Source organism: Parus major, chromosome 1, assembly GCF_001522545.3.
Source record: "Parus major isolate Abel chromosome 1, Parus_major1.1, whole genome shotgun sequence".
NCBI classification, from domain to species: domain Eukaryota; kingdom Metazoa; phylum Chordata; class Aves; order Passeriformes; family Paridae; genus Parus; species Parus major.
In genome coordinates this window covers 89,082,608-89,108,284 of record NC_031768.1, presented here as the reverse complement: position 1 = coordinate 89,108,284, position 25,677 = coordinate 89,082,608, and the positions used below count along the sequence as shown (strand labels likewise).

At 35.8% G+C, this 25,677-nt stretch overlaps 1 protein-coding gene across 6 annotated transcripts in view; it reads left to right on the top strand.

Moving 5' to 3' along the window:
- The window catches only part of STXBP5L (syntaxin binding protein 5 like), a 182,494-nt gene that overhangs the window by 42,328 nt on the left and 114,489 nt on the right, over positions 1-25,677 (top strand). The window lies entirely within an intron of this gene.

Here is a 25,677-nt window from a genome sequence, read left to right as displayed (position 1 = left end):
ATTTATAGACTATAATCAAATTATGCCCTCCATGTCAGTGTTTTGTGTGACCATGGAATCTGTTGTTTGTTGACTGGAACAAGGCAGAAGGAAACATGTTTTTCTCTGAACCAAGGAAGGGGGTGGTTCCATCATCATGCAAGGGTCTTGTGTGAATGTAGCCTTATAAGTGTTCTGAGGCTCACTGCAAGAAGGGAGGATGTACAGTCTGCAGTGTTGAACAGTGTTTAGTATTGACATCTTTAAAGCAGCATTCACCCCTTTCTAACTTACATATGCCTATTGAAACAGAATCACAATGCAAGAAGCACATAACAAAAACCTGTGACCTGTGTTATGTGAAAGATAAAATTACCCCCTTTTGCCTTAATAGCTTGATAAGGATCAGTTTCCTTTTAATGTAATCATTAACAAATCATCACACACAAAATTAGGAAGGCTATTCCATTTTCCAGTAATTTGTTCGTACAGCTTTTGAAAATGCTCCAAAGGTCCTACTAACAAGTAATTTAATTAGGTGAAACTATTTCCTTTGCTGTTTCCGAGCAAAGAAAATTTAATAGCACCAAAAATATACTCCATAATTTGATATATATAAATTACCATGCTTCAAACTGAAGCTGGATTATTTTTACTCTCCTAGTTTCAGAAGGGTTTTTTGAGATTCTGTTTAGACCTTTTGTTTTTCTGTAGCTCAGAAAGTTCAGAGTTTAAAACTAGTATCATCTCTTGAGGTTCTTAGATTCTAAGAGTGAAAGCTATCACACAATTGCTGAGTGCAAACTTGCAGTCAAGCTGCAATAAATCAGGGCATTACTCAGAATTATCCTGACTCAAGGGAACATTTATAGGTTCTCTCAATGAATTTATGTACAATGAATTGACCATTGTTCATATACCAGTTACCTAACGGCAATATTATATCCAGTAAAGGATTTATTTTAAGTTAGAGATACTGGCAGGATAGTTTTTATTCTGCTAAAGAGTAGAAGAACTGTAAGAACAGTTCATAATTCTGAACTATAAGAACAGAACATAATTCAGGAAGCAATGTATTTAAAATAAAACATTGTCATGCTTATCTCTGCCATTGTAGTTTAAACTCTTTCTTTTGGAAATATGCTAGAGGTGATCTTTAATTACTTGAATGCACAGTGTTTTTTCTACAGGATCCTTAACATCATTAAACTTAGCTAATGGATTCATTTGGGATAAGCTATACATTCAGTAGCTCTACAAACATAATTTTAGTTGTTTGTAAACTTGCCTCTATCATAGTTACTGTCCTGTCTTCATTTGTGAAGAATACACTGGTGGGTTTTGGTTTTTTTCACATTTCTTTTTAAACAATTTGTTCTTGTTGGAACAGGCTTGCTGCTACTGAGTTCTGCCAAATGGATTCCAGGGTATGGATCTGACATGCATATTGTCCTGCAGCCCAAAATATCTTGGAGAAGTTAATACTGTTTTCTGTCTGGGTAGTCTTAACTAGCAATACATTCTGGATGAGGTTTGAACATATTAAAAGAGGAGATAGGAAGGGCATTGCTGATACCTGTTGAAGAATAAAAGGTGCAGCAACCAGCTCATGATCAAACCAACATGTTCTGGCCAGTAGTCTCCTACCCACCAAGGAGCAAGGGAAGCTTCTAAGTTCACTTGCATTCCATTCATGATCCAGTTTGATCTCCCAAGCAATTATACTCCACAGTGCCAGCAGAGAGAATGAGGTGAGGGTTTATTCAGGGAAGCAGAGCAGCAGTAATTTAGACTGGTAGCCATCCAGAGCTGTAAAAGAAGCTCTGAACCAGACTTTTGACAGCATTATTTTGGGAGAGTGGTGATCTTAATTATTCAGGTATCTCTGAGTTCTTGTCCCGTTCTATTTGTCTTTTTGAATTCAATAGATTTTGTTTGCTTAAATATCTTTGATTGCCACTTCCCCACCCTGACACCTCCAGTGAGTGATGAACATTGCTCCCATTCATAAGCAAGTTCTGGCTAGGACATTACACTAATGTTCTAATGTAAAAATATAAAAGGGAAAAAATGTTGATCACTGTGTATTTGTACAGTTTGAGGCATATTTTTAGAAGCCCTGGTAGCACAGCTCTTGCATCACTGTCTTTTCCAGGAGCTAAGGGGAAGGCACTATCAAGATTTGTACATAAATAAATATTCTTGACTCAAGCATGCTCAAAGATCATGTTTGTAAGGATATGAAATACGTGGCATCATGTGCTGTGTATCCTCCAATCTGTTCCATGCAAAACCACCATAAATTCAAACTTCTGCAATTTGAATTTCAAAGTGTTCAGTTACATGTGCAAAAGGGAAGCTGGTATAATATTCTGTAAAGGTGATATTAACATTTAGCTACCCATTTATTCAAAGTGGTATTCTAAAAGAATGAGAAGGGAAAAAAAACTTACTAAAATGGAAAGAAAAACAGAATAGAACTAGCAAAGCTATTTAGAAATATCTTCACCTCACTGGAATGTGCGGGTAAATCATCCTTTTGGAAAGATGTGGATGAAATTTAAAATGGATATTTACAGTTTTACAAAACATAGCATTTCATGTTTCTTTTCAAAGCATGAAGTTGTTATCCCCAGTCTTTCTCCTCAAAGTAGTGAAATAAGAAAGAACAATGACAGTTCCAAAGATAGTCAGCATGATTAAAACCCACTGACTTATGCTTTATATAAATGCAGAAATGGCAAATCGGCATTTTTTTAACTTTAGTAAACTGCCTGAATTATTAAATAGCTGAGGAATGAAAATGAGCAGAATTTTGGCAGGTGTCTTAAAAGTCTCATGCAGAATTTTCCTTTTCCTTAATTTCTGCTCTTTCTGAGGGAAAAATGAACAGATTATGATAGTTTGTTCCATCTTTTTAGGTTATCTCATTGTTATTACTAAAATGAGCTCTCAAAACACAACATTCCAAGAATCAAAAAATCTGTAGATTGGTCTGCCCTTTGCTGCTTTCATAAATAAACTAGAAATCAAGAAGGCACAAATTCTCATCTCTCTTCTTCCTTTGATTTGTTTTTACCATTTTCTTATGCTCTACAGTCCTAGTCTTTGTTGACCATATTTAATTAACCCCTCTCAAAGGCAGAATTGTTAGGGCTTAAAATGTCTGCCTACAGTTGTGTTGAAATGTTGAATCCTTTTGCACACTACCAATAGAGATGGGTTTACAAGTGATGCTTCCTATTACGTTCAGATCACCATGGTGAGTACACAGCAGGTACTCTCCCCAACACAAGTGGGATGCTGCAGTGGCAGTGGGACAGAACAGGGATTTGTGGTGTTGGAGAAAAATATGGAAAAGAAGCCTTGAAAGTCTAGAAAATTAAGATGCCACTTTTGAATAATTTCTTGTATTTCTTTACTGCTTCAGACTGAGAGAAAATGAAATGTGAACTGATCTTCAAAGAAAACAAGTGGCCAGAACTTATATTATTTATCTCTCAAAGGTTTTTTAAGGAAGTTAAAAAATTCCAATTTATTTTTAGGCTGAGAGGATAGACTGGATAACTTGGCTGCATGCAATACAAAAAATTACATAAAATATATTTTCCTACAACTTCACATATAAATGTGTACTACATTTCTATTCTGTGTAGCCATTTGTAACAGAAATTTTACTTTATCTATGTGTGTGGTTTTATTACTTCAATATATTAATTAACTGATACACACTAAAACGTGTTTTCCTCTCCTACATGCATGGCATATGCAATTAGACATTACAGAGTTATGTCTAGAGTATAGTCAGCTTTGTTCATGATATCTTTGCTTTCCAAGTTTTAAAAAAACCAACAGCATTCTATTTGCAAACCTTTGGACATTTTACCTGAATAAGAATTTTATGGGCTTTTTCTGAGTGCATCAATAAAATTTCCAATAATAAATGTGGATTGGGATTAAATCCAGGGAACTTGGATTCCTTTTACCATACATATTTTTTTGCAAACTGAGTTATATCAGTGTGTCATTTAGAGGTATTTGGTCTATAAATCATCATTGCTGCAAAAACTGAGTTCACACTGTTCCTGACTACACAAATCCTTAGATCAGTAGACAAAGCAAACTAAACTTGCTTAACTCTAAAAAATCAGATTGCTTTTTCAATTGTCTAGGAAGATAACTTGAGGTGTACCATTTTAGGCTTATAATTTGAGAGTTGGGGCAATTCTTACTCTTTCTGGCCTAACAAAGGACAAAAAAGACATAAATGCTTCCACAAGGATTAGTTTGTGTTGATGCTATTGATCTGGTTCTTCTTGTGACCAAAGGTCATGCTGACAGAAAGTGGTGGAGCAAGGCCACTGACTTAGAGGGAGGTTGTTAGTAGAGGTGGCTCAGTAAATATTGTCCTTTTAGCTTCGAGCTGAGCTGTCATTTCTGCAGAAGTTGTTGCTTCTGTTTTATTTCACTGACTTCAAAAGGCCAGTTCTGAGTGCTGAACTAAATAATGTGAATAAGATAAGACTTAAGAAAAGTCCAGATTTCCAGTATAGAAGGCATATTCTGTCATTTGAATGGATACCATCCCAGGAGACATGGGCAAGCTTGAGAAGTGGGCCCATGAGAACCCTGTGAAGTTCTAAGAAGTCCAAGGTGCTCCACCTGGGTGAGGGCAAGCCTAGACCTGAGCACAGGCTGGGAGATGAACTCATTGAGGGCAGCACTGCTGAGAAGGACTTGGTGTGTTAAAATGGGTCCAAAGGAGGCCACAAAGATGATCAGGTGACTGGAGTCTCTCTAACATCAGACAAGGCTGAGACAGCTGGGATTTTTCAACCTGGGGGAGAGAAGGCTCTGGGGAACCTTCCTTATAGCAACCTTCCAGTATGTAAAGGGGGCTTATAAAATAGAGGGAGAGTAAGTTTGTACACAGACAGATTGTGGTAGGATAAAGAAGAATAATTTTAAACTACACCAGAAGAGATTTAGATTAGATACTAGGAAGAAATCCTTTACTGTGAGGGTGGTGAGGCAGTGGAACAGGTTTCCCAGAGAAGTTGTGGATGCTCCATCCCTGGAAGTGTTCAAGGCTAGGTTAGACATGTCTTTGGGCAACCTGTCTAGTGAAAGGTGTCCCTGCCCATGGCAGGGGGCTTGGAACTAGATGGCCTTTAAAGTTTCTTCCAACCCATGCCATTCTAGGATTGACTCTGTTTTATAGAGTTTTATAGAGTTTTATATGTAAGTCTTAAGTGCAGCTGTGTAGATGCAGGTATACACACACACACACACACACACACACACACATATATATATGTATGTATGTAATCCAAAGGCTGGCTTTTAATTCCAGGAATTTGGCACCATTTGAAAAGAGATTAAGAAAAAAGAGATTAAGAAGGTATAAATCATTCAAACCTTGTGTTAGTTTTTGGGGTGGGATCTCAAAACCAGAACAAGGGCAATGTTTACGTTGTCAGTTTTCTTGAAGATAGCTACACAGTTTAGTTTCTCATAATTTTCTGCATCCACATGTTGTCAGAGGGAAAAAAAGGACTAGACAGTTCTTCCTATCTTTTGATAAATAAACTACTGTGCATTCCTGGATTTCTTAGAAGACTTTTAACTTTCTTTGTCCTCCTTGAGGATTTTTTTGTCTTCTCTTTGTAATTCCATCTTGTTTCTAAGGTCTCAAGCATGTAAATGGAAGAGTTTTCTCTGTAAAATTCTTCCCTATGCTAGCAACATATATGTAAATACCAGTCTGACATAGAGATTCAGTAGTTTGGAAACAGAATTTCATAGACCAGGTATTGTTTATTCCTTACTGCTTTTCTGAGTTTTTGATCAGCATTCTGGTCATGCTTTTAGCTGGTTCAGGAAAATGCACACATACTGGCTATATAGTGTGCTGCAGTAACTTTCATGTTACTCCTATCCTTTCAGATTTTTGGCTTGCCTTTTTTTAAAAAAAAAAATATTTTTTCAGTATTTTCTGAGGTCCAGCTTTTACCAGAATTTGTATTATTGGTTTCCCCACACATTTATGAGATTTTTGTTCATAGTGGGAGGTGACCATATCAGCACTGTAGAGCCAGTTTCATAGTATCAGTTCTGCAAAAAACTGAGTCTCCAGAGCTATGAAATTGGTTGCTGAAAAATCCAATGACTGCTGCATCTGCAGAAAAGCAGCACTGAAAACTTACTGTGCGGTGAGTCAGATGAAGCACAATGAAAGAACATTTTAGTGATTTCTAGAGTTTTGCAATTATTGAGAGTGACATTGACATTTTTCGGAGAAAACTTTGTATCTCTGGAGATTGCCTATACAAGCATTATGCATTGTGCAGCCTCACTTAAGCTATCTGAAAGCTTTAAATGTTCCATGGTCTTCATTTGTCCTCTGTAAAAGAATAAATAGGGCTGAGGCTGTGTCTTCACTCACTGAGCAGACATTGACTTTGTGACAAATGCAGCAGTGAACAACTTTGCTTACCTGGAGACTTCTCTCCAAGCTGTGTGGCTTTTAGCTTTGTTTTCTAGAACTTAAGAAGAAGCATTTTCCTAACAGCAATCCATAAGAAAACGAGGTGTGCAGATGGAGGGTCTGGGGTTCACTAACTGTTTTGGAGGAGCAAGTTCTTTGAGATCTCAACAGCTCTGTTTACATGTGACTCCCAGAGTCACAGTGCATGACTGACAAACCAGGATGAGCCTCTTTCACTGACAGGATGAGAAAGTAGGGAGTGTCCAGAAAGTGCTCTAATTCTGGCAGAAGTGCATGGGCTTATGGCTGAAGGATGGAGCATGCAGGTGGCTGAGGCTCATAAATTGTCTAGGAGAAAGGAAGGGCTGTCAGGGTGGGCCACCAATCAGAGTTAAATGGAGACTTTTGGTATGTGCCTCATAAAGAACAGAAGTATTGCGTATTTATTTTGTCAATGCAGAATTCTTCAGATTGGAGATTGATGTCCAGACCCTAATGGACACTAATGGCCTTAAATAGGGTAAAGTGAAAGATATTTTTCATTACCAGCTCTAAGATAGCCATGTAGTTTGTTGATTTTAAATATATTCAAAGATCAATTTATGTTTATATATATAATACTGTTTTAACACTCCTGAAAAGATAACCCCCCTCGCAAACATTAGTACATGACTTTTAGATCTGGGTTAGGTAAGGATCATGATCAGCAATATTCCCTCAGACTTCAGCCTAGAGCTGCAGGAAAATGCTACAGCTTGACATTTGCATAGTTAGCCAGGCTGGTTTTAGGGAGGCCAGGCCTAAAGTGAAACTAAACTATTTTCTGTAGCCTGTATGTTACCTTACTTTGCTCTATGGAGCGCAAATGTCTAAATACTCTTGCCTTCCTCTCTCCTGCATTATTTCCACTTCCCTTTTAGGAATCCATGGAAGTTCTCACATAGTGTAAGGCTAGCTTCTGTTTATTATCTCTTTTTCATTCTGAAGAAATTAGCACAGAGAACTATTTTACCAAAACTGAAATAAAGGGGAATTACTACTTGATAGTGAAAGATAAATTGCAGCCTTTGCTATGTTAATAAGAAGTATTTATTCAGTTACAGAACGACATTAATATTTTCTGATTATATAAATTACAAGATATTCCACATTTTAAAGTGCAAATAGCAATAGTAGCAACCATTTAAAATTTACAACTAATTAACATATAAATTATTATTGTAGACCAAACTATAAAAGATCACAGCTCTTATGCAGCAATAAACAATCACTGGCATTTCCTTTTATAGATTTACATACCTTTTGGTAAAGTAGATTTGAATTTTTAAAATATTGCAGGTCTTACCACCTTGTTTATATAACATATTGTGTATAATTTTCATATGTCAGACATTGTTCTTCTGATGTTGGTACCTCCCAGATATCTCAAAGGGAATATGCCTTTGACAGGGTTCTGGCCATAAAACATTCGTCACTGAGAACTGGAGTTTCTAACATATATATAACATGTATATTTGGTATATACACCTAAGTGTATAAATGTGTTTTGTTTATACATATGTATTATTGTATTTATATTTGTGTGTGTATATATGAATATATATATATATATGAATATATATATATGAATATATATATAACTGTGTATATATATATATATATGTCTGTGTGTGTGTGTGTGTGTGTGTGTTTGTATATATATAAGCTTTAATGACCAAGACTGTTCTGTTTATTGAGTAGGACAGATGGTTTGATAGAAAGCTTATGTATATAAGGACAATTCAAAATAAACAGTTATCTGTAGAATTTGATGAAATCTCTTAGTTTACCTCCAGGTAGATAATCTTTGAAGATTGGAAGATAACTTTCTGTAAAAAAAATTCAGCTAGTTGAAAAAAAAAAAACCAACTCAAAATATGGAGGTCAGAAAAAAATCCTAGTTTTTAGTAATATAAAATAAGTATCTGAGGCACTTTTTGAGGATAAGTATATTTAGTTAAACTGAGTCTTTCTGCGTCTATGAAATAAAGATATCAAAATAGTATAATAACTATGTATAGCATGCTTAAAAGCATATTTTTACATGCCAGATATTGCAGTTTTATACTTATATCAAGCCATCTGCAGAGCTTTACTTTCATCCCTTTTTGTTAAAGCCAAGGAAAATAATAAATTGCTATATATCTGTACATTTCTTAAAACAGCTTATTAATCATGGGAATAGTGCCATAAAAATAGCGTGTGACAACAAAAATAACTGTTGGGAAGACTTATTGCATGACATAACTGAAAATATAAAAAAATATCCCATATGCTTACCCAAGTTCTTTCCAGATGCCAAATCACAAAAATTATGAATTATCTGGGACAGCTAAAAGAGAGATCTTCCATTTGCCTTATGGTGGCTCCATCTACACTCTGCTGGCTGACTGCATCTCTAGGGCAAAGGTGATATCCCTGGCTTGATGTCAAATCCTCTCAGCCATGGGAAGTTTATGATTGTGGAGGGGGGAGGAGTAGTGAGTGGAAAGCAACACTCCTGGGAGCTTGGTGTGCAGGCAGCTCTGGTGGAAGACAAAAATGAGACCTTTTGTTAGGTGCCAAAGAGGAACCATCCAGGGGTGATGTGCCCCTTTGCAGCCGTTCAGTGTGGAGGTTTCTTCTTGTTAACACGTTTTTGGAGCTACCTCGCTCCCAAAGCACCTGAGCTTTTCTCCCTCCCCATGTTTTGGTTTGTGCCCTGACAAGAGCTCATGTCAGTGATCCCAAGCCTTGGGGAACTCTGGAAGTCGCCCACTTGGGAGGAAAGGAGGAGGCATTTCTTCTGAAAGGTGTGATCATGGCAAGGCCAAGGGGCAGTGTTTCTCCTGTGATCAGGATGGAAAATGTGCAGGAAGCTCAGAGTCAAGTCTGTGTTGTATTCTCTCCCTCCACTCTGGGGAAATGTCTGAAGCAGTGCTTTGTGCTTTCCACAAATGTAAGCCTCTCTTTACTGCTGTCTTAGGGTAGCTTTGCATAATTCAATAGATCTTCTCTTCCTACTCAGTGGCCACCTCCTTTTGCTCCCTTATCTTCTTGCTTTAGGCAAATGTGGCCTGAAGGATTGAAAGAACTCCTGCTCTTCCTTATCTTTTATGATTACAAAATTCTCTGCAGGCTTGTCTTGAGTTCCCCACAGTTTTAGGCTTTTAAAAAAAATTAGTCTTAGTCTCACAGCATTTGTCACCAGGCAGAGTCTTCACAGATTGTGTCAGTTTTTGCTTCAGTGACCTTTTTATTATGTATATGTGGAACAGATTCTGGATCAGATTCTGTATCAGACATTAGAACTTGGGAAACTGATTTAAGTGTGAAGTGACAAGTTTTCCTACCTGTGTCATTTCAAATGCACTTTTTCATAAGTTATTAAAAGGACTAGTTATTGGGTTAAGAGTATATTAGTCTGAAAAAGTGATTTTTCCTGATTACCAAGGTCTATATTGCTTAAAAAAGAAACACAACGGCCAAGTGGAATGTATGCTATGAAAAATGCTTTTCATTCACTTATGACTTCTGTATTTGTGCTGGTCAACAACCAAATGACATTAACTTGCAGAATACAAATATGTGGCATGAGAGGTGATGATAATTCAGATTACAAAAAAATATCAGGAAATCTTGCATGCCGTTGCCTACCTGACATGGTTTGTGTGTAATTTTGTCCACCTGAAATTTTAGTTTCTTTCTTTTCTTTTTTATTCTTCTTTTTTATTTTTTTTAAAAATGCAGTTTTTATAATTAGATTTATACTTTAGATATAGTTTGTACAGTTAGATTTTTATATAGAGAATCAAAAGCATTTTTTCTCAAGCATAAGAAATTATTTCTCTGTTATTTTATGTTATCTTCAATTTCTAGTGAAAGACAGGGAATTAGCAGCACTATGTGAGAACTCCATATCTAATGAAAAATCGATCACAGTTGTTAATGGTAACTAATGCCTCACTTCTTGAAAAATTACACTGTTGTGCTTGAGAGATTTTCTTTTTTTGTGTGTATAGTTCAAATGTTTATTTTTAAATTTTTATCTCCTTTCTTTGAAACAAAAAAAATGTAATTTTCTAATGATAAAATAATAGTTGTGTTTCATCAATTTGTTTCTCAGTAATAAGAAAAAATAAGGGAATTGCAGTCACATTTTTGATCTCCATACAATTTAATCCTCAAAATAAGAGGTTCTATTAGAGCTGAGGAAAACATTCCTCAACTTCTTGAAGTTGCGGTGCTTGACTTTCTAGTCAATGTTAAACTTGTTTTAGAAGCCAGGGTTGGGGAGAGGTGGAAGAGAGAGCAAAATACTTAACATTGTCCATTGCTTGGACAGATCTTTGTCCCCAAAGTCTCCTAAAAATGTATCTGTCAGTCTCTCTCTCCCTGCTGCACAATAACAAAGACTTGGATCGTACCAACCGGATACAGATCATTGTTGTTCTGGCAGCCTTCCTAGATAGGAAGCACACAAATCTGCTTGTAGGTGGCTGCCCAAATCATCCCAGAAGCTCTGTTATTTCTGTGAGTAGCATCAGCTAGACTTCATACCTGCCATACAACTCCATGGCTCAGAACAGGATCTTTACCAGGAGGAGGAGGAGTTTGTATTTACTTTTTCCAATCTGGGGCACATTCACTACCCCAGGACTTAATGTTTGAGAGGCCAGTAAATTGCTTCATCTTCAGGGATGGGGTGTCTTCTGATGAAGCAGGCAGCCATTTAGATAAAGAGAAAATTAATGAAATCATCTCCCATGAAGAATCAGAACGCAGGTCTCATTTTCTGGAGAGGTGATTACAAGTTGTGCTTCTCTATTCATGATTCTGTACCTTAATGTGAGGGTTATTCAGAAAATTGGTTATTGCTTTACCAACAGGAGTGTGTGTTAATGGTACTGAAGTTTAACAGTTGACTGCTACATTGCCAGTTTAATTCTGCACTGGTGGTTGAGTTATTTTGTAGCAGAGATATAAATTACCAGTGTGTGAAATATAGATAAGGGCTGAATAACCAGAATGCAATGCTTTTCTAGGGTCTTTAGGGAAGCTTTCACTTTTTTCGCTCTTTTTTGCTTGCCTTGTCTTTTTGTTTTTGTGAATGTACAAGACAACTATAGAAATCTTGCTAGATTTACAGAAGAGAAACAAAAAATTACTTGGCTGGAAGAAGTGTTATAATTAGAGACTTGAGGAACTCAGTCTGACTTAGTTTATGAAAAAGGAGAGGGAATGATGATTTAACTGCTTTCTGCCTGTCCTTCCATAGGAATAAAATGGCTACTGAAAAGATTTTCTAAAGTAACAGAGAAATATATTAGTGGCTTGAAATTAAAGTCTGACAAATTGCCTTAATATTTTTAGCAATATGTGTTCTTAGTCTTTGAAACTAATTACCAAAAAAAGTCATAGGATCTTCATTCCTTGAAATCTTAAACATTATTGTCTTTCTGGCAGACAGGCTTTTATTAAATAGTATTGCATTCATTGAGGTAGTACAAGAGGTTGCACTAGACATTTTCATGCTTCAACAACCAAGAAAATTAGGTTTTTTCCATTAACTATCAGAGAATTCTAGTTCTGAAAATTTAATTTCAGACAGAGGAATCTTTTTTTTATAATATTTTGTCTACTGGATTTTTTATTCTTATTATTTGTTTTTAATGGTAATCCAGCAATTCTAGCATATTTGTAAAACTGGAGCTGGTAATAGAATAGGGCTAATTCTGAAAGGATGTTCTAGTAAGAGGTTTGGTTAGACCATCAATAATTAACTACTTGTACGTTGAGATTACCTAGATATGCTGCACAGTGATCTGAAATAGATTCAGCACTAGAAGAAATGAGAGAGTCTTGGAAAATTAAGAATGAATCTGGTTCATGTTTCATAATCTGTCATGCAAAGATGTCAAAACATACTGAAATTAAGGCAGGACACTTTGATATGCAAAGTGCCTTAGTGCAGAGCTTGGAATTTGTGGTATTTTACTCAAACAAGGCTTAAAACAAAGAAGGAGCTGCCCTGGTTTTTGATTTTCCACCTGCATTTCTTACCAGGCCTTTGCTAAGTAAACAACTGCAGTCACTTTGCTCTTCACTATTTTCTTCATTTGAAGAATTTCTACTCTTCAGCAGAGCACGGAAACCAGGGTCCAGCTGTGGCATTTGCATTGTGCTCAAGGAACAGTATTCCTGGGGATATCATTGCAAAAGAAATATGGCCAGAATCTGAGTATTCTGTATCCAAAGATAATGTTTGTCACAGGAATCAGGGTTTTAAAAACATTGGAATAGAGTGCATTAAAGCTGTTGTCACGGGTCTGGATTCTGCTGGGTAAAGCAGGATGCATAATGCATTGGTCATCCACAGGTATGAATGTCTTGAAGTTCAAAGAAATTTAGGGTATTACTTGTATTATTTCTAAAAAACCTCTTCCCAAACCCACAAAATATTCCAACATCAACAACAATACTTTCCCCTGAATCTCTAAGTATCAAAAAAGCTATTTTTCTCTTTCAGACACCAGAGACTATGGTAATAATGGGGCAGAGTAGCCAGAATAGAGGAAATGCGAATTTTATCATTGTAAATTAATTTCTGGATCAACAAATAAAGCAGGGAAATAATGTGTAATGTGTATATTGAGTGAACAGGAAAAGTGCTTGTACTTTACAGATTAAATAAAATCGGTACAGTAGTTGAAGCAGCAGATAAATTATCTGTACCCTCATTGCAGAGATGTAATTCAGAAGAAATGAAGGAAAATTACATTTACTGTCATGAGGTAGTAAAGGAAAATAATATTTTTCACTTGTAACCCTTGATTTTAATATGGTGTAGAATTGTCAGTGCAAAAGTTAATCTTCCTTAAACTGAGACACCTTTTATATTGTCTTTAATGTATTGACTTAGATGTGTTAATAAGTTTTAAATCAAAAATATATGAAATATATAATATATAATTATTAGGTAGATAAAGTCAGATACTTTAATTAATTTTCAATAAATATTATTGAATCTATCCTTTTTTAATGTCAGGGGGACCACTTAAATTTGACAGTATCACTGCAATTTTACAGTACCATTAATAATAAATCTGACTGATGGTTAGTGTGCAGTGAATATCAATGCTAAATGTCAGGCTAGGCTCTGGGAAATCTAAATGCCTGTGTGATTGGGATTTAAAATTGCTTAATTAAAAATAAAACCAACAAAAAAGTGTAATTTTGTTATGGGAGCATGGAAATCACATTCAGCAACCATTTCTATCTTAGTAGTCAGGAAAATTCAGTTTTTAGTCCCTGAAAAAGCTTTGGTGTGATGAGTTTGCAGTTCTCTTATTCCTAGCAATACTTATTCCAGTATAGGAAATGTTTGTTGGTTAGGTAGAATTAGAGTTTCCTCTCCAGAGTGATTGCTTGAGACCAGATAAAACTGAAAGTAAGCCACAAGAAAAATGGGACACTAAATTGGATAGCAAAGGTCAATTTAGGAATTAACCAGTTTTAAGTATATAGAGCTGAACTCATTGGCAAAGCCAAACCTGAAAAGAAAGCTTCACTGTGGGATATCAGCAGAGGACTTTTAGTGAGATTTTCATGTTCTTGTGGAAAAATGTGTATAGCTATTCAGTGTCATGTTCTACATAATGATAGCTTAAGTTGCAGGACAGCGGCTGTTGTAGGTACCCATCAGTTTCAAGCTCTGATGTCTGTCTTTGGCAGAGAGGAGCTGGGACGTAGCAAGAATAAACATTTGCCTTTAAACATGGTCAGTTTGACATCATCCTTTTCACAGGCATTTCTTCTCTTTCCATTTACTTCCTAATCAGATCAGTTTTCAAGTTACAAATGAGTACTAAGATGTAAAACTTGTAAACTGTGTAACTTTACCCAAGCTACGGCCTTACATTTTTATTACATATTAGGATGTGAGTGTATCTCATATTTAAAAGAAATCCATCAACAAATTTGGACAAGAAAGCCTACAAGCATTGTCAGTAGCTGTGAGTATATCTTGTCAATGCTTGTTCTAATAAATCAGTATTCTCAGAAGACCTTGTACAGCTCCTGCTTTATCTGTACAGACACTGGCATTTCCTTGGGCAAACCTAAATTCTAAATCTGTTTACCTACTCCTTGAAAATTCTGAATCCTTCCAAAGTATTAAAATTACAACATCAGAAGTCTCTGTTGAAGAAAACTGGGATGTTGTTTAGGGTTTTTTGGTGTCCTCCCTCCCCCTCTCTTTGCCTGGAGAGTGTCAGAAAGTCAACTTTCTGTTTCTCTGCTATTCCTTATGACTTTCTGCTAGGAGTGATCCCATTTCTCTACCTCTTGCAAGGACTAATCAATTACATCCTTCTGGCCTTGATATCTTCCCATTTACCCCTTCTTTTAAATATTTCTCTCCATCCCAGTATGTTTGTGTGTGTGCATGCTTCTGTCTTTTCCAGTCTGATTTTTTTGCGCTGATTTAACAAATAAATTGTGGTCACACAAAGCATCCTTGAATAATTATATATTTGTTTGGAAAGCTGATAGACTCTTGAGCTTTTAGTATTGGAAAACTGCTTAGGTTTTGGTAAATTAAGTCAAAAGGAAATATGCAACAACCAAAAACGGGCAGTTCAGTGTCCAAATTTAGAATCACCCTACTGTTTTCCTAGACAGACATCTCAAGAAATGTAATATTTATGTGCACTGAAGACAAATGGAGATAAATTACTCTCTTCCCCAGTCACTCCATATCAAACTTTAGTATCTATATTCATTTATCTATCTTAAAATTATTTTGGGTGGTAGTTTTTATATTGAGCTTGGAAAAACAATGCTTGGAAAAACTTAAACTTAACTTGGAAAAAGAAAACTTATTTTTTTTCCTATTTCAGTTGGTAAATTTTCTTTAGTAAAAAAGCAAATCAGGACTATAGGAGTGCAGGAATGGTGACTATGCAAAGGTGATCTTTATATATCAAGTCTTGCAGACAATATAGAATTACTGAAATGTGACTTTTGTGATTATTGTTTGTGGAATGGAAAAGAATAGATAAAGCTTTTATGTTGGTGAATAGTCACTAATGTTTGTTAAGATTTCACAAATCAAAGCGAACTATATCTCCATGTTTAGCTTCCCAAATATTTCTGACTTTCACATTAGTGAGAATCAAAGGCTTTAACTAATTGGTTGTCTTCTTTTCTTATCCTAACTACAGTTTAAAGATAAACTTCAATATGGCCATATGAGTAATACATCCAACTGCTGAAAATCAATGTGGGAGAAGCTCATGCAATTGATGTGTGTGTATACCGTGAAGCTGGATTTCTCCCTGTTTAGCTCCACGTTTCTCCTCTCTTTTTCTCATGCCACATGTATGGTAGATTGCTCTGCAAGAGCTGTCTCTCCCTAGATGAAACCTATCTTAATAATTAAAATTATAATGGGGACTTCTCCAGGAGGTAGAATGGATGACCTACACTGTATCTTGCTTCCTCTGTTCAGTTTGTTTCCCTGCACGTTTCCTACCTCACATCACACTGCAGAACCACAAATTAGATGGAGCTCAAGGCATTTTTCTCATTGTCTTGAGCAGAGAGCAGGCCCTGGTGGTGTGTCCATCATGTATATCCTGCTGGGTTGGATCTGAGGCTGTTGCTGCAGGCCTGCTTCCTGATGTGAGATAAGAAACCCAGCAGATCTTACCAAAGATCATGGGAGTGGGAAAACTGGGAAAACTGAACTGATAACCATCCAGCCTTCACAGTCTTTACCAGGTCTCCTCATTCTGTAGAGAGGAATTTGGATTTTTTGGGAGCCACCACCCCCAGCAGCACCATCATGGTGTCAGTTACCTGGGAGAGCCAGATGTACTTTAGCTGTAGCAGTGCTTCAGTTCTCTCCAAATCTGCAAGGAATAATCCCTCGAAGGGAGGCAGAGCTCTCAGTCTTTTTAATTAGAATTGCTAAGGAAATGTAGAAGTAGTTTTGATCCTTCTTGATTCTTGTCCAACAAGAATTGGGTTATTCTGAAATAATGCCATATTAGTATGGTAGGTTCTGAAACCATGTCCTGCTTCGCTGAAACATGCAGATTTTCAGTAATTGGCATGAAAAAACTGGGATCCTGGGAGATTTGTGGTATGTCCTATTTTATTCCCCATAGTAGTAAGTCTTTTCTTAAAATGGAAATTCTCTTTGGAACTTATTCAGTATTCACTAACTATATTTTCAAACCTCTACTCATGTTTTAACCCATGTCAACTAATGTGAATATAAATTTTAATTCAAATATAAATGCTTCTTACAGCTGTGTTCATCAAACATGAACATAGTTTGTATAACACAATCTACAAGTGTCTGTTTAAAGTGGCAAAATGGTAGTTCATACTCATTTACACCAAAAAGACTTCCTGAAATACATTTTAGCCAGCTGCTGGTTACCTGTTTCATTGAATAGAAGGTATGATTAACTGTGGTCTATACTGTACTTTATTTCAAAATCAGATGGAATAATTATGTGGCTCAGGAGGGTTATAAAAGTGATAAATGTAGATATCATTTAACCTCTATCTTGGACTAGAAGAAAAAAAAGCACCTCTTCCATGTATCTCATTGCTGAAATCTTTTCTTAAAAATGACATGAGTGTTACAATAGTAGAAAATAAAACTATTTAAGGTTGACTGATATTTGAAATGCCTTTCAACATAGGCATATTTATAGTGTCAATTATATGGAACTAAACCTAAGAATAAAACTTGCCAGATATTTCATTGAAATTTTGTCAAATGCTGAATTAAATATACTTCAATTAAATTCTTACATTTTTCTAATTTTAGTAATTCAAATTTGAATAGCTTCATTGTCAGTTTTGGCTTTTATTCATGGCACGTGTTCCTGTGTGCTTTACACGACCATTCTTGCTTAACAAATGAAATTCTCAATTAACATCTTCCTTTATTAAGAGTCAAAAATAAATATATTGACTGGCAAAAGAGCTGAATATTAATATAGCCTAAATGAAATTTATAGAAATGTCACTTGTTTTTCTGGGACAGGAATGAAATTACTGCCTAGTAACATACTGAACTTCTTTAATAAGTTTTTGAATGTGAAGTACTTTTCTGTGTTGCACCAGAGACCTCCTGGGATCATCCAGTGCTAAACAGATAATAACAGAGCTGAAGCAGTCAATGAATTTGAGGAATTGCTCATCAGCTGACTAACAAGCTGTGAGCAGTTTCCTGTGGAGTAATGGAATTATTTATTAATTTACGCAGCACTGCTCTGCCTAAAAAGAACATGGTGTATGACCTCAGCATCTGTATTGTCTTGTGGTTGGATAAACACTGAAATTAAATTATTTCTATTGGCATATTGATGTTATGGGGCACATTCCTTGGAATAGTGGAAATGTTCAAACACTCAAGCAAATGAATCTCTAAACTACTTACCATTTCTAAAGCCTGAGACAAGATCAGATGCTCTCTTTCCCAATGCATTGGTACCTGTGTGTTGGTGTAATTTTTTCTGACCAAAATGCCCTTGCATAATATATCTCTCAAGTATAACTGGATCTCTCAGTTAAACTAAAATGATCTGTAATGCATGGCAATTTTCTGACTTATTTCTGAATAACACAAAAAAATGCATCTTCAAACCGTCCACTTTTACTTTAGAGCCTCGGGGTTACATTTGTACACTATTCCTTGCTGCTTATTCCAGTACAATCAGAAAATTTAACAGAATGATTATTTAATTTTATTTCTAAAGTTGAGTTCTGACAAGAAATATGTCAGTGTACAATCAGTATACAAGCTCTGCTCACTATCTATTATTGCATAATCGCCTCGCTTTCATAACATCTTAATTGTCTTGATAGCTAGTAGTCTCGAGATTTTCAGGGACTAAATTTCTTTTAATTAATTCTGGAATTATTTTGTTGTTATTTTAGCAGGTAATCATGAATTTAACTTTGAAGAAAAGAAGTTGCTTATAGAAAGCATTTATTTTGTGTTGAAAGGACTTTTTTGAATGCCTTATAAAGACGCACACAATTTTTCAGTGAAGCATAGAATTCTCTCACCTTTTCAGTAGAAACTTTTCACTATTTCAGTTCAGTGTTGATTGAAAAAAGCAGTTTTGACAGGATCTTAGCACTAGGATGTTCTTATTGCAGGACAGAGCACAAAATTTCCCATAAAATTTTGTAATAAATATGTCATATATATGCTCCTGAATGCTTCTGCTTTGCCTTTGGAGTAACACAACAGTGTGCAAGGCAGGTTTAGTCTTAAAATTCCATAATTGCTCATGAAACACAGACCTAGAGCTGTGTGGGACTCATTGGTGTGATGTACTTGGCACAAAGAATTAGCCAGAAGTAACTGTGACAACTGTTAATTATTCTATCACCTTGGAACAATGAAGTTCTTCTTTTCTCTGTGTGTACTAGCCAAAACAGTGGAATGATTTCTTGTAAGAGGGAACATTATTTCATCATTTGCTCCCATCTCCTATAGACTACATAATTTACCATAGGACATTCATCACTTTGTTCCTAGTCTGGTTGTTGGGGCTGGAAGTAGCATTTGGGAAAACAAGCAGTCTTGCTTTTAAGATTTCCAGTAATGGCTAAGTGCTGTCTCTGTTTAAGAGAGAAAGCACAATGTGTATCTCAGGCTCTGTCACTATATGGATGAAGGTTTAATGTATTATTTTACTTGTCTAACTTTTTCATAGCAACCCAGGGAAGAATTAATATTTGGAAAAATGTATTCTTATTTTTAGTTACATTTGCTTCAACAGGTCTTTTGACCTTTTCACAAAAGACTGATTATAAGATCACTTTTCAGTCTATCCTCTGTTGTCACCAGTTGTTCTTCATAATTGGCAGCTATGAAGAAAATCTGCACCTTGTAATCTCTGTTACTAATCACTAAAAATTCAACAAACATTAGAAAAAACCTCTGTTGAAGAACAAGATGAAAAATACTAAGTTTTGACCTTATGTACAGTTTATATAGTCTTTCATTTTTGCTTGAAGAGCACAAACAAAAATTCCTTAAACTTTCTCTAAATATCTTATTAATTCATTGGCAGAATTGCCAATTGCCAAATTCATTGGCAGAAGCGTACAAAACCAGGGAAAACAAATACTAATACAGCATTGGTGCTTTAGTTTTAGATGCACCAATGTGGTATTTAGTATGAAACCATTATAGATGGATGCATTTGTCATCAGTGACTGCACATGTGATAACCTGTGTGTGTTCTGGGTGTACAGACCCACATGGAGCAAATACTGTGTTAATTATTAATGCCTGAAGGCTGAGAAGGAAGGCAAATCAAAATGGCTGAGTTAAGGCTACCTGCTTGGTTTCTTTGGTAAGACAGAGTGTGTTAGACTACCATCTGCGCCCACTGCAAACAGATGGGCAGCAAATGGTATGATTTGCATAGTCCTCTTAAAAGGCAGTAAATTGAATCAAATGCTGTGGTGTTATCCATTTTTTTAATCTATATCTCTGTAGGTTGTTGCTCAGGATCTTGGTTATGTTCAAGTAACTTTCTGGCTTTGGAACACACAGCCCTCTCATTTGTGTCTGTTTAGTTTTCCATAACCTCCAGTGTGCATTATGGGAACAGTATTATTCTGTCCCAGCTTATTGTCTCTGTAGGTTTTTACTGGGTAGGTTTGCAAACAGGCATGTTCCTCCTGTTCCCATATTTGTCATGCTTTTGACTGAACTGGTGTCTGCACTGGTAAATGGCTCTGAAACATTGGCACCTGTGAATATAATTAATTACACTCTTCTCTCACTTCCATGGATTCCAGTTTTCATTCAGTGTTGCCTTTCTTGTTTTTATCTGTGTATGTCAGTGAGCTTGTTGAGGTTTATGACTGCCTGGGAAGAAAGAGGAAGCCCACTGTAAATGCAACCTTTTAATGTTGTTTTTTTTACAACTGTATGAAGTACAACCTCAAAATACACATCTTTCAGTGTAGCTCACTGGCAATATGGAACTTTTACAGAGTAATAGCTAAATTACTTATCTCCTGGAGGTGAATTTAGCTCTAGGTAGTTTCTGTTAATCATTGTATGTGTGTGTATGTATGGGTATATATGCATATGCAAAAGGAAATTTAAAATTATTGATACTCCACAAATGGAATGTGAAATTATTCACCTACATGTGAGCTAGATAATCTTGAAGGTCCCTTCCAAACCAAGCCATTCTATGATTCTATGATTCTATGATTCTATGATTTTGTGTTATTTGTGAAACATTGCTAGAGTCAGTACCTCTGAGTAACTGTTTTTCACAATGTACTACTTCAAGTTTAGGGTTGATTGAGTTCAATCACATGTTGACTGTGTTTGTAATCTGTTTCTGGAACAGATAATTCTCAAAATGACAAAGACCTTGAAAAGCAGTCTTATTCAGAAGAAATTAAAATATGTAGCCCTATGAGTTTTGCTTATTCTCATGGTATCTGTAGATACTTTGGGAAATAATATGGCTTCCAGTGTATAGAGTTATATGATTAAATACAAGCAATCTATAAGCTTTAACCTGGAAGAAATAAAAGATTTTCTAAAAGCAAATTTTTCAGCCAGTAAAGATAATAATGAATAATAATGAACTGTTCCCGAGATTAACTCTTACATAATTCGTATGTATAAACAGAGAAATCTATGTCAAGAAAAGTAAACAAGATGAAGGTCAAAAGTAAACAAGATGAAGATAGACCAAAATCTCATGTTTATTGGTGTTAAAATGTTTGCATTTATGAAAGATTTCACATCCAGCATCCTAAGATAGCAGCCAAGTGCAGCAGTATTTCACCTTTTCATAGTGGAGAGAAAAAAAGAGAGCTATTTATTTAACCAGCTGAATGAACTCCAGACAGAGTGAAGCTCATTGTAAAACCAAATCCTTCTATGCTCAAAACAAAACCCACAAAGATATTGTTTAATGAAGCAGCGCCCAATGAATCTACAGCAAATGGAAGGCCATAAAGGGAGGAATATGTTGTGTGTCCTTTGTAAGGAATTCAGTGAACTCAGCTACAAACAGTTGTCAGAACGGAGCTTTGTAGCAGGTGCTTATTTTTTGAAGAGCAATGGAGAAGTCTCAAAAACCAAAACCAGTATGATTTCCCAATTTGTTATTTTAATAAACATGTGGTACATCTATTAAAAAACTATATTGAATATAAGAAATTACAAAATGCAGTCTGTGTTTTTAGATTGTATTAAAGAAACCATTACTAAGATGGTGTGTGGCTTTGATTTTGAGACTTGAAAGAAGTTGAGCACACATTCTAGACTATCCCCCTGCAACTAGAGCCTTCTGATTGTTTAGAACATTGTTTATTTTCTTTGTGATTTCTTTTTGATTGTTTAGAATATTGTTCATTTTCTCTGTTCATTTTTCTTTTTCTTTTTTTTAAAGAAGAAAGGGTGAGATGTCACACTGAAAACTAAACCTTCTGATCTTGTTTTCATAGTTTTAGTTACTTTCCCAGGAATGCAACTATAAACATAAGTTGTTTATACGTTCCTTCTAAGAAACGGCCTTTGATGGATGTTTTGCATGACCAGTGTGACTGGGAAGGTGGTAAGTTAATTATCCAATCCCTGGTCATTGTCAAGAATCTATATATACTGGAGTCAGAAAATAAAGTTACTTCTTTTCCTGTCATACCACTGAGACCTGTTTATGTGAATCATTCCGTGTCCTTTAGTGATACTAGTCTATGTTTGAAAACACACAGGAGCTATTCAAAACTAAGAAAATTGGTGGTGACATCAAAGCAAAGATCTCAAAGTATTTTGCTTTTATTTATGAAGAAGATGGATAAGATACAGCTTTCAAAGCAGGAAATTTCTGCTAATATGAAGGTATTTAATTTAGCATAAAAAGATGTAATGAGATGCAAAAGCTTGAAACTAAAGCTAAATGTATTGAGTCCACATATAGTATGACATTCTTAATAGTGAGGATAACAAAGCACAGAAGCAATACACTTCAGAAATCAAAACATAGAATATCTCATGTAAAGAGAGAAAAAATCAGTTTGAACCCTAGTTTTTTACTTAGGACTTTGGCATTTATTTAGGACTTAGGGCTCTGGCATTTATTTCTACCAGAATATGCACTGTCCTTAGTAGACAGAAAATTAATGTATATGAGACTTGGAGAAGCTCCATGAGGGAACTGTAAAAATATGTATTCCAGGAACTGAAAGTAGCTATGTTCAAAACTGCAAATCTAGGTGCTAAAGGTGCTGTTTCCATAATCGTTATCTTTTGACAAGATCCATCCTGTGACACGGATACAGCTGACAAACCTTCTGGTTGGTTTAGTTGGTTAGTGTTGTGGTTGAATTCTTTGATCATTGTAATACTTGATTATATAGATAAATCTATTGGTGCTTTTTAAACTGATAAATCAGTCAATTCAGTGGAATAAGTCTTCTGCAAGAAAAAGCCACCCTATATTCAAGTTATACCCTAAGTCAATGCTGCAGTTGGTTTATGTAATGGAGTAACACCAGCCCACAAGCATCTGCTCTTGAGGTGCTGTATAGTCCTACTCAAACATGTACCAGTCAGTACAGATCAGATGACAAGGATTCTGAGCAGCAATGCTGCTTTTGCAGCACCCCACAATTCCCAAATGTTTTAAAGGAGAGGCTGTAAATGGAGATTTCCCATCTCTGTGTGTATCATTTTAATAAAATAGTAGATGTGAGACCATGGCTTCTGCTTAATAATTATAACCCTTTGCTGTAATGTTCATTTGTGTACATAAATTGCTCTTAGTCATGGAAGAAGTTAGTTAAGTACCCAAAAAAAGTTAGAGCTGCTTATTTACATAGCTTGGTGTCATCTCTTCTATGAAAGAGATTTGGTTATGAAAAAGGTGCCATATGTGATTTAGGAGTTTTTACTTGACGGGGGATATCTGCTAGCTGCCTTGGAAGGAGGTTCTTTATGACACCGTATCTTCACTTCCTTGCCCCTGCAAAGAGGAATGAATCAGACTGCAGTCCGTGCTATTGCCAAAAGATTTCATCTCATGCTACTAAAGAGTCACTGTCTTGATGAAGGAAAACATGTCCTACCTCATCCCCTTCTGATCCTGAGAAGTTAAATACTTGCTGCAAGTGACACTGGCCTCAACTTCATGAGTCAATTCTGAAGTATCTGCACTTTTGGTTCTCAGTGAACACCAAAGACTTGGAAGTCTTTGGATTCCATTAGTACTAACCTCTGAGAAGAATGAGACACATCAGATGTGTATGTATCGCATAGTGAAAATGAGTCATGGAAGAAAAAAGCTGTGGGGTACTGTGGAAAGTGGTCAAAGATCATGCTATGAAAAGATTTGGTCGCTGTTAGCTCTCATCATGAATGTAATCATTCACTGGAAACTTTGATTTCCAGGACGTGAGAGTGTAAATTCTTGGTTACTAATGCATTATGCTGTCATGGAAGTCTGCATCTTGGAAGACGAATCCAAGTACTTAAAATTAGTCATCTTAGCAACTGATTTTTTCCTAAGTAATTATAATCTTTGGAATATCAGGATTTTGAAACACTCAGTGAAAAGGTGTTGCATACAAGTGAATGAAGAGAAAAAAATCCTATTTCACTTTCACAGATTTTAAAACCAGGATTAAATGTAGTTTTCAGAAAGAACACTTTTCTTTTAGAATGTTATTACTGTCATAGTTTTATTACTTGATGTACACAATTCTAATTCTACTTGTTTCACTCTATATCCCAAAAGACATCCAGACTTAGTTTTCATCTTCTTCCCTTTTATCTGTAAATTAGGATAATCTGGCATGGCTTTGAAGGCCCCTGGGAGATCCAACATACTGATAAGAGAGAAGATAGTGACTAGCTTTTATTCTTGAAACCCATGGTGTCTACTTTGCAGTATTTATATGTATTGGTCCCACTTTTAATATCCTCAGAGATACTCCATTCTCCCTGATAGCAGAGTCATGATTTAATGAAAAAAAGTAAAAAGAATAAAGTCAATCCAAAGCCTGAGCTGTAGGTATTTCTTCTGCTGTATATCCTGTTGTAATACACTGCTATGAAAAGATTTGATGAGGTAAGGTTGTACTTCTCCATGCTTTGCAGCAAAACACAGAATTTGCAGAAGATGGGCTCAAGTGCCAAGAACATGTGCCAAGTCATCATATCTCTTCAGCTCCTTCTGCTGGAGGGACCTCACTGCAGCTCCCAGAATGTTTGAAAACCACCAGCAGTCAGTGCTAATGCTGCTATTTAAGCATCAGTTCTCACTTCAGGGCAACTGGCCAGAATGAAGCAGACAGCACAATTTCTCTCTTATTTTAGTAATTTGTGAGTACTTTAGTAATTTGTATTTCAGAGTGAACAGTGATGCATATAAATGTGATTTTTTTGGAGAGTGCTTTGTTTGTTTGGGATATGCTGAGTGAAATAATTTACTTTGTTAGGATGTTTCCTAGAAAACTGACTTAGCGTGATACTGATGCTGAAGGGTGACAGACGCTTAAGGTTTCATTAAGGACAATCATTAAGTGGTGCCATGTATTTGTACTGAGTATTAAACTCAGGTTAAAAGGAAAGGTCTTACCTGTTACAAGTTCCAGTTAGCCTGAAATCCCAGGTGGGTTGGTTACTTGCTTGATTGGTTTTGGTACTTTTTCTCACGTCACAAGAAGTGGTTGTTAAATGTTAAAAAATAAAAGAGTGCCACAGAACAGTCACTCAGAATGGACCAGAGGATTACCATCAACTCTTAGAAAGTGCCTTGGATTACAATAGATCTTTATTGTCTATTTTGAATAGGTTGTTTAAAAGATTCAGGTTTTTTATTATTTTGTCAGTTATTATTGTATCCATGACTACAGTTTGGGAACAAGCAGCAAATGGAGTTACTTCTTTTGTCCTCCCTTGCTGTTCTGGAATGTAGTTACAGTGTTTTATACACAACTTTTCATCTCCATCTTACAAATAGAGAAATGAAGGCTCAGGTAAGAAAAAAACTTTTTTCCCTTAAGGTTATCAAACAGACCAGTTAACAAAATCAAGAGTAGAGTTCAGGTCTCTCAAGGTCACTGGTACCCATTAAAGCTGCTTGTTTAACAATTGAAAGAGCAGTTGCTTCATACTT